A 12,232-nucleotide genomic window follows, 5' to 3' on the forward strand; every position below is an offset into this window, starting at 1 on the left:
CTCAAGAGTAAAGCATAGTAAAAGTGTAGTCTGAACAGGAATAGTTGTGTTGTGGCTCCTTTATATCAGTATCTTGTCTGTGAGATTGGCTGACAGTGTTTGCTTCAGGTAAAGATGCAAGAAACCCAAGCCAGTGTATCCCATGTGGTCTCATCCTAATTGCTTTAAAAAAAAATCAAAAAAAATCAAAGGTTGTGTTAAATCCTGAAACATTAAGTGTTGTATTTTTCTAGCATTTATGCAAGCTCTAAATACTGTTTGTCTGGTATTCTTGTTAGCCACATAAATGTCCAGGCTCCCTTTAAATCTGTTTGGGTTCCTTTGCTATAAGAAATACTTTTTTTTAAAATCAGTTTTACTGAATGCTCTTCAAAATGTTTGCTTTCTTATGAGGCAAGAACAGTTGTTTCTAATGCAACATCTCTATGCCATTTATAGTTTTTGATTTTTTTCCCCCATGTTGTTTATTTCTTAATTTTTCTCTTTTTCCCCATGTTTATTTCTTCAGTTTTTCATATGAGGATAATTCTGTTTCCATAAATCTTCTTCCTTGCTCCCCTTCTGTTTTTAGTCTTTCTTGCATGGAAAGACCAATTTTGCAGTATTTCAGGAGGAAGGCATAGCCATTTATATAAAGTCATTATGTTGTTTGTCCTATTTCTCAAGGAATCTTCTTTGTTTTATGAATGCCAGGTACACAATATAGGATGCTCGCTTTCTAAACTTTTCATTTATTACATATCTGGCTAAATACATTGCATATTTCAAGAGATCTGTTGTAATAGAAAATAGATAATTAGGTTTCAGAACCACACGTGGATTTTTCAAATGTGGTGGTGATGAGGAAAAGTACTGGGGCAAGCAAAAATAAAGTTAAGCCATAATAAGGAGCATAAGTAAAGGCCAAAAAACAAAGGGGCCTTGAGATAAAACTTATCGGGAGACAGCTAGAGAAAACACGTTTAATCTAGCAGGACTCCAGGGTGATTTATTGTCAGACTGCCAAGAATGTATTAAGGGAGAGACTTCTGTGTATCTTTTCCTCACAAGTAATATAACAGAGTCTGGACTCTGCAGCTGCAGAGAATTAGCCACCCTTGCTTCTTCTCCCGTGGCCATGTAAGATAAAGTAAAGTGCTCTGTTAGCCAAGCAGTGATCCTGTCGTGATTTCCACATCATCTTGGGGGCTTGTCTGCGATGTGTCCTCACACAGACTGCCCTGGGTAGGACCCTCGTCTTGGCTCTTTAACTCCATCGCTCCGAGAAGGCTCTCCTTGACCCAGTTCTTCAGGTCTGTGGCTTTGACGCTCCGGACCCTGATCTGTCATCTGCCTGCTTGGCTCTGAAAGAAAAGTCCCTGGCCAGGGAGAGTATACCTGTCTGTTTTGGTGTCTGTAAGTCCTAGGTGTGACAATGGGTAGTGGCACCTCTAAAGTCCCGCAGCGGGATCCTGCCCGGTTTATGCATCTAAAATATGTGCTCCAGTCAACTCAATACTTAGCAAAATGGAATCAGTATACCAATGATGACCCTAAGTTATGCTGGCCCTTAGATGGATCCTGGGATCACCAAATCCTCAAACACCTCCAGGGAAATTTGGAAAGCAAGCACCCTGTTCAAATGGAAGCCTGGAACCTATGGGAAGACAGGTCCGAAAAGCGCCGTAAGCGCTTCCTTATCGCTTTCTATAAGGAGAATGAGGAAAAATTTAAGAAACAGATTGATCACCTTCAGATTCCCTGATCAGATTCACTCTTCAGAATCGCTGCAATGCTACCACTGACATAGACACAAAAGGAGCCATTGTAAGAAAGATTACTACTCGTCTGGGCAGAAAGCTTGCTGCAGCACAGTATCCTCTCCGAGAGTACCCTGTGCCGGGGTGGCAGGCAATCCATGGTAGTCCACATCCCCTTCTCACCCTCAGAAATCATTTCCTGGTCAACTACTTTCCCTAAGCTCTGTGAAGACCCTACCGGGTTTGCTCAAAATCTTAAAACCCTTTTTGAGGTCTATAAGCCAACTTACGGTGACATTCAGATGCTCCTCAGTGGCCTTCTCTCTGGAGACCTCCTCAAAGAGGCCCATTGGCCTGCTCAGGACCCCAGCAATGCTGGTCTGTGGGACCTCTATAAACAGGTCCTAGACGCTGTCCCTAAGGTTTCCCCGCAAAAGACAGACTGGTCTAAAATTTCTGTGTGTAAACAGAAGCTAGAAGAACACCCCACAGATTATTACTCTTGCCTGATCCAAGCCTTTAAGGCACATTCTGGCAATGAAGACCCAGAAGCTAACCTTTCTGCCGTGATCATCCAGACCTTTGTTTTAGGGCTGTTACCAAAGATTTCTGAGCCCCTGCAGACCACTGTAATCGGATGGGGAGCTAAACCCATCACCGAAATTCTGGCTGCTGTCACTCATTTCTATACCAAAGCTCAGCAGCAAAAATCAAAGGCTCAGGAAAAATTGATGACTCTGCAAATTAGAGACTTTCAAGGTGACACCAGACCACGGTGCTCTACCGGACCATTTCGCTCAACCCAGCCACCCTTTGACATTCCTAACGATGTCTGTTGCTACTGCAAACAGAAAGGCCACTGGAAGAATGAATGCCCAAATAGACCCCGGGGGCCCCCGCTCTCAGCTAGTGCCCCTCTGTTTCAGCCAGGCTCCCGCCTAGCTCCACCACCCAGACCAGCTCCTCTCCAGTCCTTCGAAGGTGAAGATCAGTGTTAGGACAGCCAAGAAAACCCAGAGACTCTAGCCCCTTTGCTTTCTACACTTTCTGAGGCTACAATACCTGTTACTGTGGGAAAACAGACTGTTCCCTTTCTTGTTGTTACCGGTGCTTCTTTGTCTATGCTTAGGTCTGATTTTGTTTCTAAGGTTCCTGTTTCTGATAAAGTAATCACTGCTGTAGGTATTGGGGATCAACCTATTGACCACTCTGTTATGCAGCCACTCTCGTTTACCTTAAATCCTCTTACTGAGAAAAGTGCCTTTTTGTTAAGTCCTTGTGCTTCTGTAAACCTGCTGGGGCGAGACCTCCTTTGCAAGTTGCAAGCAGCAGTTTATTGTTGTCCGGGTTTTCCTCTCATTACCCCAGACCCAAATTCCTGCCTGGATGATGACACTAATGGAACAAGAACCCAAGCCCAATTCTTCCTCGTTGCAACAGGAGCTGTTGGCTCACCTTCCTGAGTCCTTTTGGTCCCACTCCACAACTGATGTGGGGCTTCTTAAGAGTACCAGCCCAGTTTCTAGCAAAGTTAAACCAGGTCTGTCTCCCCCATCAGTCCCACAATATCCGCTGTCGGCTGCTGCCTCTTGAGGCATTGCACCTGTCATACAAGGGCTTCTAGAGCAAGGAGTTCTTGTACCTGCTTGCTCTAGTTGTAATACTCCAATCCTGCTGGTCCACAAACCAGGGAAATTCACCACTGAAGGATTGCCTGTTTATCAGTTTGTTCAAGATTTGTGTGTTATTAACAGTTTTGTGGTTCCCTTGACAGATGTGGTGCCTAACCCTGCCACTATTCTTTCTCAGATACCTGCTTCTGCCTCTTCGTTTTCTGTAGTGGATCTCTGTAATGCTTTTTTTTCTATACCAATTCACCCTGATTCTCAGTATCTTTTTGCTTTTACTTATTGTCGTGTCTGATGACCGATGTACCCTTGACCTGTGAGCCTGGGTTGGCACGACCGGCTGGACGCGGGTGGGGTAGGTAGTTGGACAGGTGCTAGTGGCAGCTTGGAGTCAGGAGATTTTAAAATGTATTGGTTATACAGAAAGTTTATTTTGCTTACACCACAGGAGATTGCAGTGTAGGAAGGAAGTTGTGGTCGTGCGGTGTAGAAAGAGAAGTTGATTTATTCAGCTCAGCATGCAGATATTTTTGTTGCACAGATTACAAACAGTGTGGTGCAGATTTTAAGCAAAGCATACAGGTAACTTCGGTCTAAAGACTTTCATGAGCTCTTGACGAAAATGGACGAGCCGGCAAAAACGAATACACCTGAAAACTTACCGTCGGCAGGGAGAGGTCAGCGACTGGCCAAATCACTGACTATGTCTCCTGGGCGTGTGTGGAGGTCTCCACCGAAGGCGGAAATCTTTCCAAAGTTATAGTTTACAGGGTAGCCTATTATAACACGCCAGGCCTGAATAATTACAGGACTGCCAATCATGACTGTGAACATACTCTGTGTGTTCTTAGGTTTCACGCGAGATTGACTGTGCATGTGTTTTACATTTAAGCTGGGGGGGCGGTTTGGATACGGAACTATAATGACGAAATATGTTATGTTAGCCTTTTGACCTTTTTGCCATCGGCATCTGAAACCAAAGATTTTTCTTTGACACTTATCAGAGCCGGCAGTATACCTTCACCTGTCTGCCTCAAGGTTTCCGTGACTCCCCCACCATATATAGCCAACTCCTCAAGTCTGACCTTGATACAGTCCAGCTGCCTCATGATTCTGTGCTTGTTCAATGTGTAGATGATTTGCTCCTCTGCTCTGATACCCTCCCTCATTGCCAAGCTGATTCTGTTACCCTTTTAGAACAACTTGCAGTGCGAGGCCACAAAGCTTCCCGCTCTAAGCTCCAATTCTGTCATGCTTCCGTTACCTACCTGGGCTATACTATTTCTCACGGTACGCATCACCTGTCTTCTGATCGCCTTTCTGCTGTCCTTTCTCTGCCTCGCCCTCAGACTAAACGCCACCTCCGTGGTTTCCTAGGTGCTGCGAACTAATTCCAACAGTGGATTCCCAATTACTCCGGACTTTCCAAACCTCTTACCCTTCTCATTTGTGACTCTTCATCTGATTCACTACCTTGGGATGAAAGCCATGAAACTGCCTTCTGCCAGCTCAAGCAAGCCCTTTCCTCTTCTCCCATTCTCGGTTTGCCTGATTATTCTAAGCCGTTTACTCCTTTTTGTCATGAACACCAAGGCACTGCTTCTGGTGTCTTAACCCAGCCTTTTGGGCCTTCCACGCACCATCCTACGGCTTATTATAGTGCCTCCCTTGATCCAGTTGCTTCTGGATTTCCCCCTTGCCTCCACGCTGTCGCTGCTGCTGCCTGCTGGTTTCTAAAACTGATAACCTTGTTCTTGGACACCCCCTTATTGTTGCTGTCCCTCACGCTGTCCTTGCCCTTCTTCAACGTGTCCGTGCCCTTCTTCTTCCCCCAGCCGCTTAACCTGCTATGAGGTGGTCCTCCTGGTGGCAGACCACGTGACCCTTGTTTGCTGTGACCCCCTCAATCCTGCCTTTCTTTTACCTTTACCCTCTGATGGTCAACCCCATGACTGTACCCAACTTGTGGACTTTGTTTCTCTTCCCCGTCCTGATCTTTCCGATACCCCTCTGACTGACCCTGCCCTCATTCTTTATGTGGATGGCTCCTGTTTTTGAGATAGCCATGGTGTTCTCTGAGCTGGTTATGCTGTCTGTTCTGACCACTCTGACATTGAATCTGCTCCTCTTTCTGTTTCTGATGCTCAGGCTGCTGAACTCATTCCTTTGATTCATGCCTGCCACCTTGCCGCTGAACAATCTGCTAATATCTATACCGAGTCTCGCTATGTTTTTGGTGTCTGCCACTCCTTCGGGCAGCTCTGGAAGCAGCGAGGTTTCCTTATGTTTGCTGGAACTCCCATTTCCCATCATCACCTTATTACTGCTCTCCTGGAAGCTATTCTTCTTTCCTCCACCCTTGCTGTCCTATGGTGCAACGTGCACACTGTTACTGATGATCCTGTGTCTCTGGGAAATGACAGGGTGGACGCTGTGGCCAAGACCTCTGCCTTGTTGGAACTCTGAGCTCCGGTCCTTCAGGCCACTCTCTACCTCTCTTCCCCTGTCTCCCCCTCCCTTCCCTCCCTCCAGGATGCTGCCCCGGATGCCGAAAAAGACGCCTGGATTTCTGCGGGATGCTCTCTCCACTCTGATTCTTTGTGGCAACAACTGTCTGGTTGCCTTGTATCCCCCCATGCCCTGTTGTCCCTCTTAGTCCAAATGGCCTACTCAGTGGCCCACTTGGCCAAAGGGAGGATGCTGGCCGAGGTAGACCATCATTGGTTTTTCTGCTGTGGCAGCACATTTTTGTCGCCAGTGCCCACAGTGTCAATGACACAACCCTGGTCAACCATCCTGCCACCCACACACATCCCACAGACCTCTGGGGCATTATCCCTTCTCCCACCTCTGGATGGATTTTATTGAGCTGCCCAGGACATGACCCCAGAAATATGTGCTGGTCATTGTCTGCCTTTTCAGTGGCTGGCCTGAGGCATACCCTTGCCAACGAGCTGATGCTCTCACTGTGACCAAGAAGCTTCTTTTTGACCTGGTGCACTGCTTTGGTTTGCACCTCTCCCTGGACTCGACCGAGGCCCTCATTTTATTGGCCAGGTGGTCCAACGTGTTTGCAAGGCCCTTTCCATCTGATTCTAACTCCACACCCCAAATCATCCTCAGAGTGGAGGTAAAGTGGAACAGAAAAACGTTGATATTAAGCTTCACCTGACAAAGACTTGTGAACATACTGGTCTAAAGTGGCCAGAATCCCTTCCCTTGGTTCTTTTCCAAATCCAAAATTCTGTTCAAAGGTCTTTGGGTCTGACCCCTTTTGAGATTGTTATGGGTCGACCCATGAGGGGGCTTGCCAGCCCTCCACCCCAACATCTGTCTCAGCTCCATGATTCTCTATTAACCTATTGCCAAGGGCTCACCAAGGCCCTCAAGGTTATTTCATTGCAGGTTAAAGCAACAGCATCACATCAGTCTCTAGACGGCAACTCAGTTGTTAATCTGATCCAACTGAGAGATTGGATCTTGATTAAGGTCCACCAGAGGAAGGATTGCCTGCAGTCTCGGTGGAAGGGGCCTTTTGAGGTCCTGCTAACCACCCTAACTGCCATAAAGGTTGCCGAGGTTTCTGCTTGGATCCATACCTCCCACTGCAAAAAAAGTATCTGCCCCAAGAGGGTGGATGGTTGCTCTCACCTGTGATACCTCCCTGAAGATCCAGAAGGTTCCTGTGAGTGAAGATCAGATGACGAAGTCTCGAAGATAGCCTACCTGGCTAGCCGAGCTTCATTTGAAGCTATGAACTTTAGTTCTGTGCACTAATATACTTTAGTAATATTAGTGTGAATAGCACTAACCTGTGGGAAAATTGCAGATAATTACTTAGGTTTAGAAACTCCCCAGGGAGTGACGCTGTTTTGTATTTTTGTGATGAATGTTGTGTTGTTAGTAGTGTGCTGGAGACCGAAGTTTTAGTCAAAGAAAGTTCCTCAGAGTTCCAAGTGATAGCTGGGTTGGAACAGTGCTTGGGCAGGCCCTAAGATGTTGTCCGTTCTTTTGCTTTGCCTCTTGCTAAGGGTTCCAGTTGGGGCATGGGAAGAAAACAGTGTTGTATTCCTGAGACAGAGCATTGCTCATGCAGGAAACCTTACAAATTGCTGGGTATGTATACATGGGCCCACGCACCCGACCAAGGGAATCCCAATGTTTGGGGTGCTGATCCCCCTTGAGGTTTGGGGAACTGACTCCAATACCAGCTTTGTCAGGTTTTCCTGACGGGGGGGGTCTAGCAGAAACCAACTGTCAATATCTATGTGGTGGAAAGTGGCTCGAAACAGTTGAAAATTGTCCTCAGGGCTGGAAGCGGCCCTCTGTTATAAGTTTAATGGGACAGGAAGGACGGGGCAGGCTGGCTGCTTTGTAGGGCATTACCCCAGATGCAAGGTGACCTTCACCTGGCCATGGACTGAGAAAAGGGGGAAAGTGTCAGGAGAGGTCCAGTCCTATTTTTGCAACATGCTTGATGGCTCTGATTTTTATGTGGTGCTAGGTCCTGTTTCCTGTAACCAATCAATATCTCATCCCAGAATGGTGGAAAGCCAACATGCCCCTTCCTACACCCTACAGGTCAATCAAAAATGTCGAGAGGGCAACACACCCTGTAGGGATCTTAGTACTGCAGCAGCTCCCGGTTTGTACTGGCTATGTGGGGATGACGCCCATAAGACTTTACCGTGGAATTGGGTTGGCACCTGTACCTTGGGCAGAGTCATCCTGACATTTGACTTGCACTCTAGCCTCTCTTGGCATGAAATGTCTAACTTCCCACCTGGCTTGCCCAGACATCGGCATGTGGTTGAAAACCTGATGGTTCTCCAACACAAGGGGTTTCACCAATTTATCAGGGCCTTCCTCCCTTGGCTAGGGGTAGCTGAATTAGAAAAGCCATTATAAATATTTTGGGAGTCATGGAGAACTTTATCAATGCTAATGCTGATGCTTTGGGAGCTCTCAATGATGAGATTACCCAGGTGGGGCAAGTAGCTGTTGAAAATTGTATAGCCCTGGACTATCTCCTAGCCACCCAAGGGGGGTATGTGTGGTTGTAAACCACACATGCTGCACTTGAATAGAGTGCAGGGGGATCTCCGCACCATAAGAAAGCAGTTGCAGGTGATTCATGCTGTTGCTGAACAGAAATTCTTTGACTGGTGGGGTTGGCTGCCAAGTATAGGGGGATGGGTGAAATCCCTATTGAAGTGGTGTATTATAAGTGTATTATGCCTTTTTGCTCTTTTTATTATTATCCAAATGATTTTGTGCTGTTCAGGCCTTTGCTTAGCAAAAACCACCCAAAGTGTTTCTAGGTTGTCTGTAACTGAGTTACAGATAATGATGCTCAGAGAAGTGGCCTACGAGCATGCGCGTCAAGAAAATGGCAAAGGTCTTATGAATATAAAGATGTAAGCACAAGTGCTTACAAGGGGGGAGATGACGGGGAAAAGCACTGGGGCAGGCAAAAATAAAGTTAAGCCATAATAAGGAGCACAAGTAAAGGCCGAAAAACAAAGGGGCCTTGAGATAACACTTATCGGGAGACAGCTAGGGAAAACACGGTGATTTATTGTCAGACTGCCAAGAATGTATTAAGGGAGAGACTTCTGTGTATCTTTTCCTCACAAGTATATAACAGAGTCTGGACTCCACAGCTGCAGAGACTTAGCTGCCCTTGCTTCTTCTCCCGTGGCCATGTAAAATAAAGTAAAGCGCTCTGTTAGCCAAGCAGTGATCCTGTTGTGATTTCCACATCAGTGGATGTTCATTTGATGCTTAAAACCTAAAGCTAGTTCACGTGAAACCAAAGAGGAAAACATAGTTCTATCATTACAAAAAACATGGTGAAGCTAATATATGTCTTACCTAAAACTCATGTTCTTGACTTTTCTCTGTGAAAGATGAGCAGAAATGGTTCTGGGCGGAGGGGAGGAGCATTATGAAAGAAAACCAAAATACTACAAGGAGAAACCAATATGCAGATTGCTCAGAGTCATGAATCCAAGGCTGGCACCCTAACTGCTAGAGTGTCATCCCATTATATTAATGCTAGGAAAACATTAAATCTGTTTTCTATATGTACATTGATATTTATTTAAAAAAATCAGCAGTTCTGATCTGACTATTCTTACCAAGTTTACTTTTCAATATTATCATTTATTTTCTTGACCAGTTATTTCTTTAGACGCCTTAAAAGTTCTGCCATAAAAAAACCCATCCTAAGTGTTGACCTGTTGGTCCAGAGGAGAGTGTCTGCTTAAGAACTTCCCAGTGCTGTGCCTCAGTGCAGGTTTGACATTTGCAAGGTCGATAAATGCTTATTTGGATGTAAATCGACATAGACATCAACATCGACTAATGTCACCTTACCAGTCATGAATCAAGAATAAAACTCCACCACTGATGCATAATTTAAATGCTAGTTGCTTTTTTATGCATCACGATGGTGGGGTAGCATGAAAAAGAAGAAAGCATTAAAAGTACTGAAAATATATAATTATTATTCTCTCCTACTGAGGACCTTGCCTAATATAATTTTAGAATATCATCACAGACAATAATCTACATTCAATAAATGAGAGTTTTAGAAATTAGTAAATTGCTCTTGGGGTATGTCATGGCAGTACACATTAGTTGTTCCAAAACCTCATGCATTACCAACTGGATTTTTGGGAGCAGGGTGTTGGTGATGTGTAGGGGGAGCACATGGGTGCATGAGCACCCCCTGAGCATGGCAGTGCATCTCCTGCAAAAAGACACCACTGATACTGCTGGTGGTGCCTGCAGGTAGTTGCCGCTCGTCACTCCCCCTCTCTCTCTGCTGACACTGCTGGTGGCATCTATGGGTGGTCTGTGATCGCCACTGCCTGCAGCATCTGCTGGTGGTCGCCGACTACCAGTTGGCACTTGCCACTCCCCGCCTGCCACTGACAGTGCTGCAGCCACCTGCAGGAGCTCATCACTCGCCACCACCATGCTCCCACCACCAACGCCACTGCTGCTGGTTGTGGGAGCTCACTGTGCTCCCCACAGCCTGCAGAGGCATGCAGCATTCATGGCGGAGGGTGCTGGTGAGAAAGGGAGACCAACCAGAACAGTGATTCTCAACTGGTGCCATGAGATCCTTTTAAGGGTTACACAGAGTGCCATGCAATATTAGCAACGTTAGGTGTGCTAACACCTACATGTATGGGCACATCTAGGATTTTGAAAAGGGAAGGGTGCAGATGGTGTGGTGCATCATCTCATGCAGCGCAACATATTTTTTGCCAGTTAAGAGAAACTAGAAGCTTTAGTAACTATGGAACATGTACTTGTCAGCTAGATAATATATTAAATTTTACAAAAACACAACAAACTGGCAAAAAATAGTCAAAAGAGTTTGTGTTATTAGTCCCATAGTAGTTATACATGTCTCTTGCTCAGGTTCATAAAACAAAATCTAACCTTCTTGAGCATCTTGACAGTGCAGTGCCTTCAACACTTCAGTGTCAGTCATTTCCACACCTGTGTTTATATTACCACACCTGAGCTAAAGTTTTTAGCTAGAGCTAAAAATTGTTTACAAGTCTATGAAACAGAAGACAGCCATTACCAAGAATGGCTAGGTAGTATGGGGTATTATATGATCATTATAACTGGAAAACATAAAAAATAAAGTGTGGAGTGTAACCCATAGCTTGTACCAACGGCTGTTCAATTCTACAGTTGGTCATGTTGCCCTGTTGGGTCAGGCCAACTCTCAGGATCTCAATATTGTGCTGTTAGACAGGAGGTTGTGACACAATTGCATATATACAAACACACAAATCAATTAGTTGTATATACACACACACTACCAGCTCAGGCACATACACATCCAAACCAGCCTCGACACATGCATACCTATCACCCATTCAAACAAATACACTATGCACCCCAAAAGTTAGACAAAAATCAGTTGTCCATGCCTTCACACTCAGTACACATACACAGTAATTCGTATATCATGCACACAATGACATGCACACCCCCCCCCCAGTTCACACACATACAACCCATCTACACATAAACACAGGTAAGTACTTATCTTGGATGGTACAGTGTGTATGTGTGTGCTTGGGGTACCTGGGATACTTGGGGGAAAGTTAAGGTGAAACCTGGGAGCTTGGGGCTGGAAACAGGCTGACAGCTTAGAGATTGTGGGGGGCAGATAAGTGAGTTCTGTAGAGCAGCAGTGGAGTTTTCAGCTGCTAGAAGGGAAATTTTTCCCATTTTTTTGCTGCTGAAGCCAATGGTGAAAAGACAAAAACAGAGTCTGATTTGGGCAAAAAATAACGGGGTGAATCTTCCTTTCAGCAACAGTGAACTAGAATTCCAGAATGCCTTGCTGTCCTTGATACACACTGCCAACTAGGGCTGTGTGAAGCTTCGGGTGGTGATTCGATTTGGAGGAGATTCAGCCTGACTTGGTAGCTGAATATGCAAATCTGAGTTGAATCACGGGACCAATTTAATGGTCCGAATTGATTCAAAGCTCTCCAAATCTTTGGAAAACATTCGGAGAGCTTTGATGATTTGGAGAGCTTTGATGATGGCTACATTAGGGAGCTGCAGCTGACTCCAAGCTGGTAAGTACTAAGAATGGGGGAAGGGGAAGGGGACCATGGGGGGACACCTGCCAGTCCCTCTGACCCACCTCCACTCTTCCAGCCTTCCCATGGCTGCCCCCACCCACCTCAGCTCCTAGCCCTTTAAAAAAAGTCCCGGTGCTCACCGGGTGCTGCCCCAGCTTGCAGGACTCCAGCTCCGGCTCCTGGAAGGTGGCCAGGAGCTGAAGCCACAGCCCTTATGCTGGGCAGGAGCTGCCCAGCTGAA

General features: G+C 45.9%; 1 pseudogene; it reads left to right on the plus strand.

The window, feature by feature from the left end:
• Window positions 1-7,909: 7,909 nt before the first annotated feature.
• LOC149856523 (syncytin-2-like) lies at window positions 7,910-11,771 on the plus strand (annotated as a pseudogene).
• The last annotated feature ends 461 nt before the right edge of the window (window positions 11,772-12,232 follow it).

The sequence above is a fragment of the Crocodylus siamensis genome, chromosome 10, assembly GCF_052110815.1.
Source record: "Crocodylus siamensis isolate JL-2025a chromosome 10, ASM5211081v1, whole genome shotgun sequence".
Classification (NCBI taxonomy): Eukaryota; Metazoa; Chordata; order Crocodylia; family Crocodylidae; genus Crocodylus; species Crocodylus siamensis.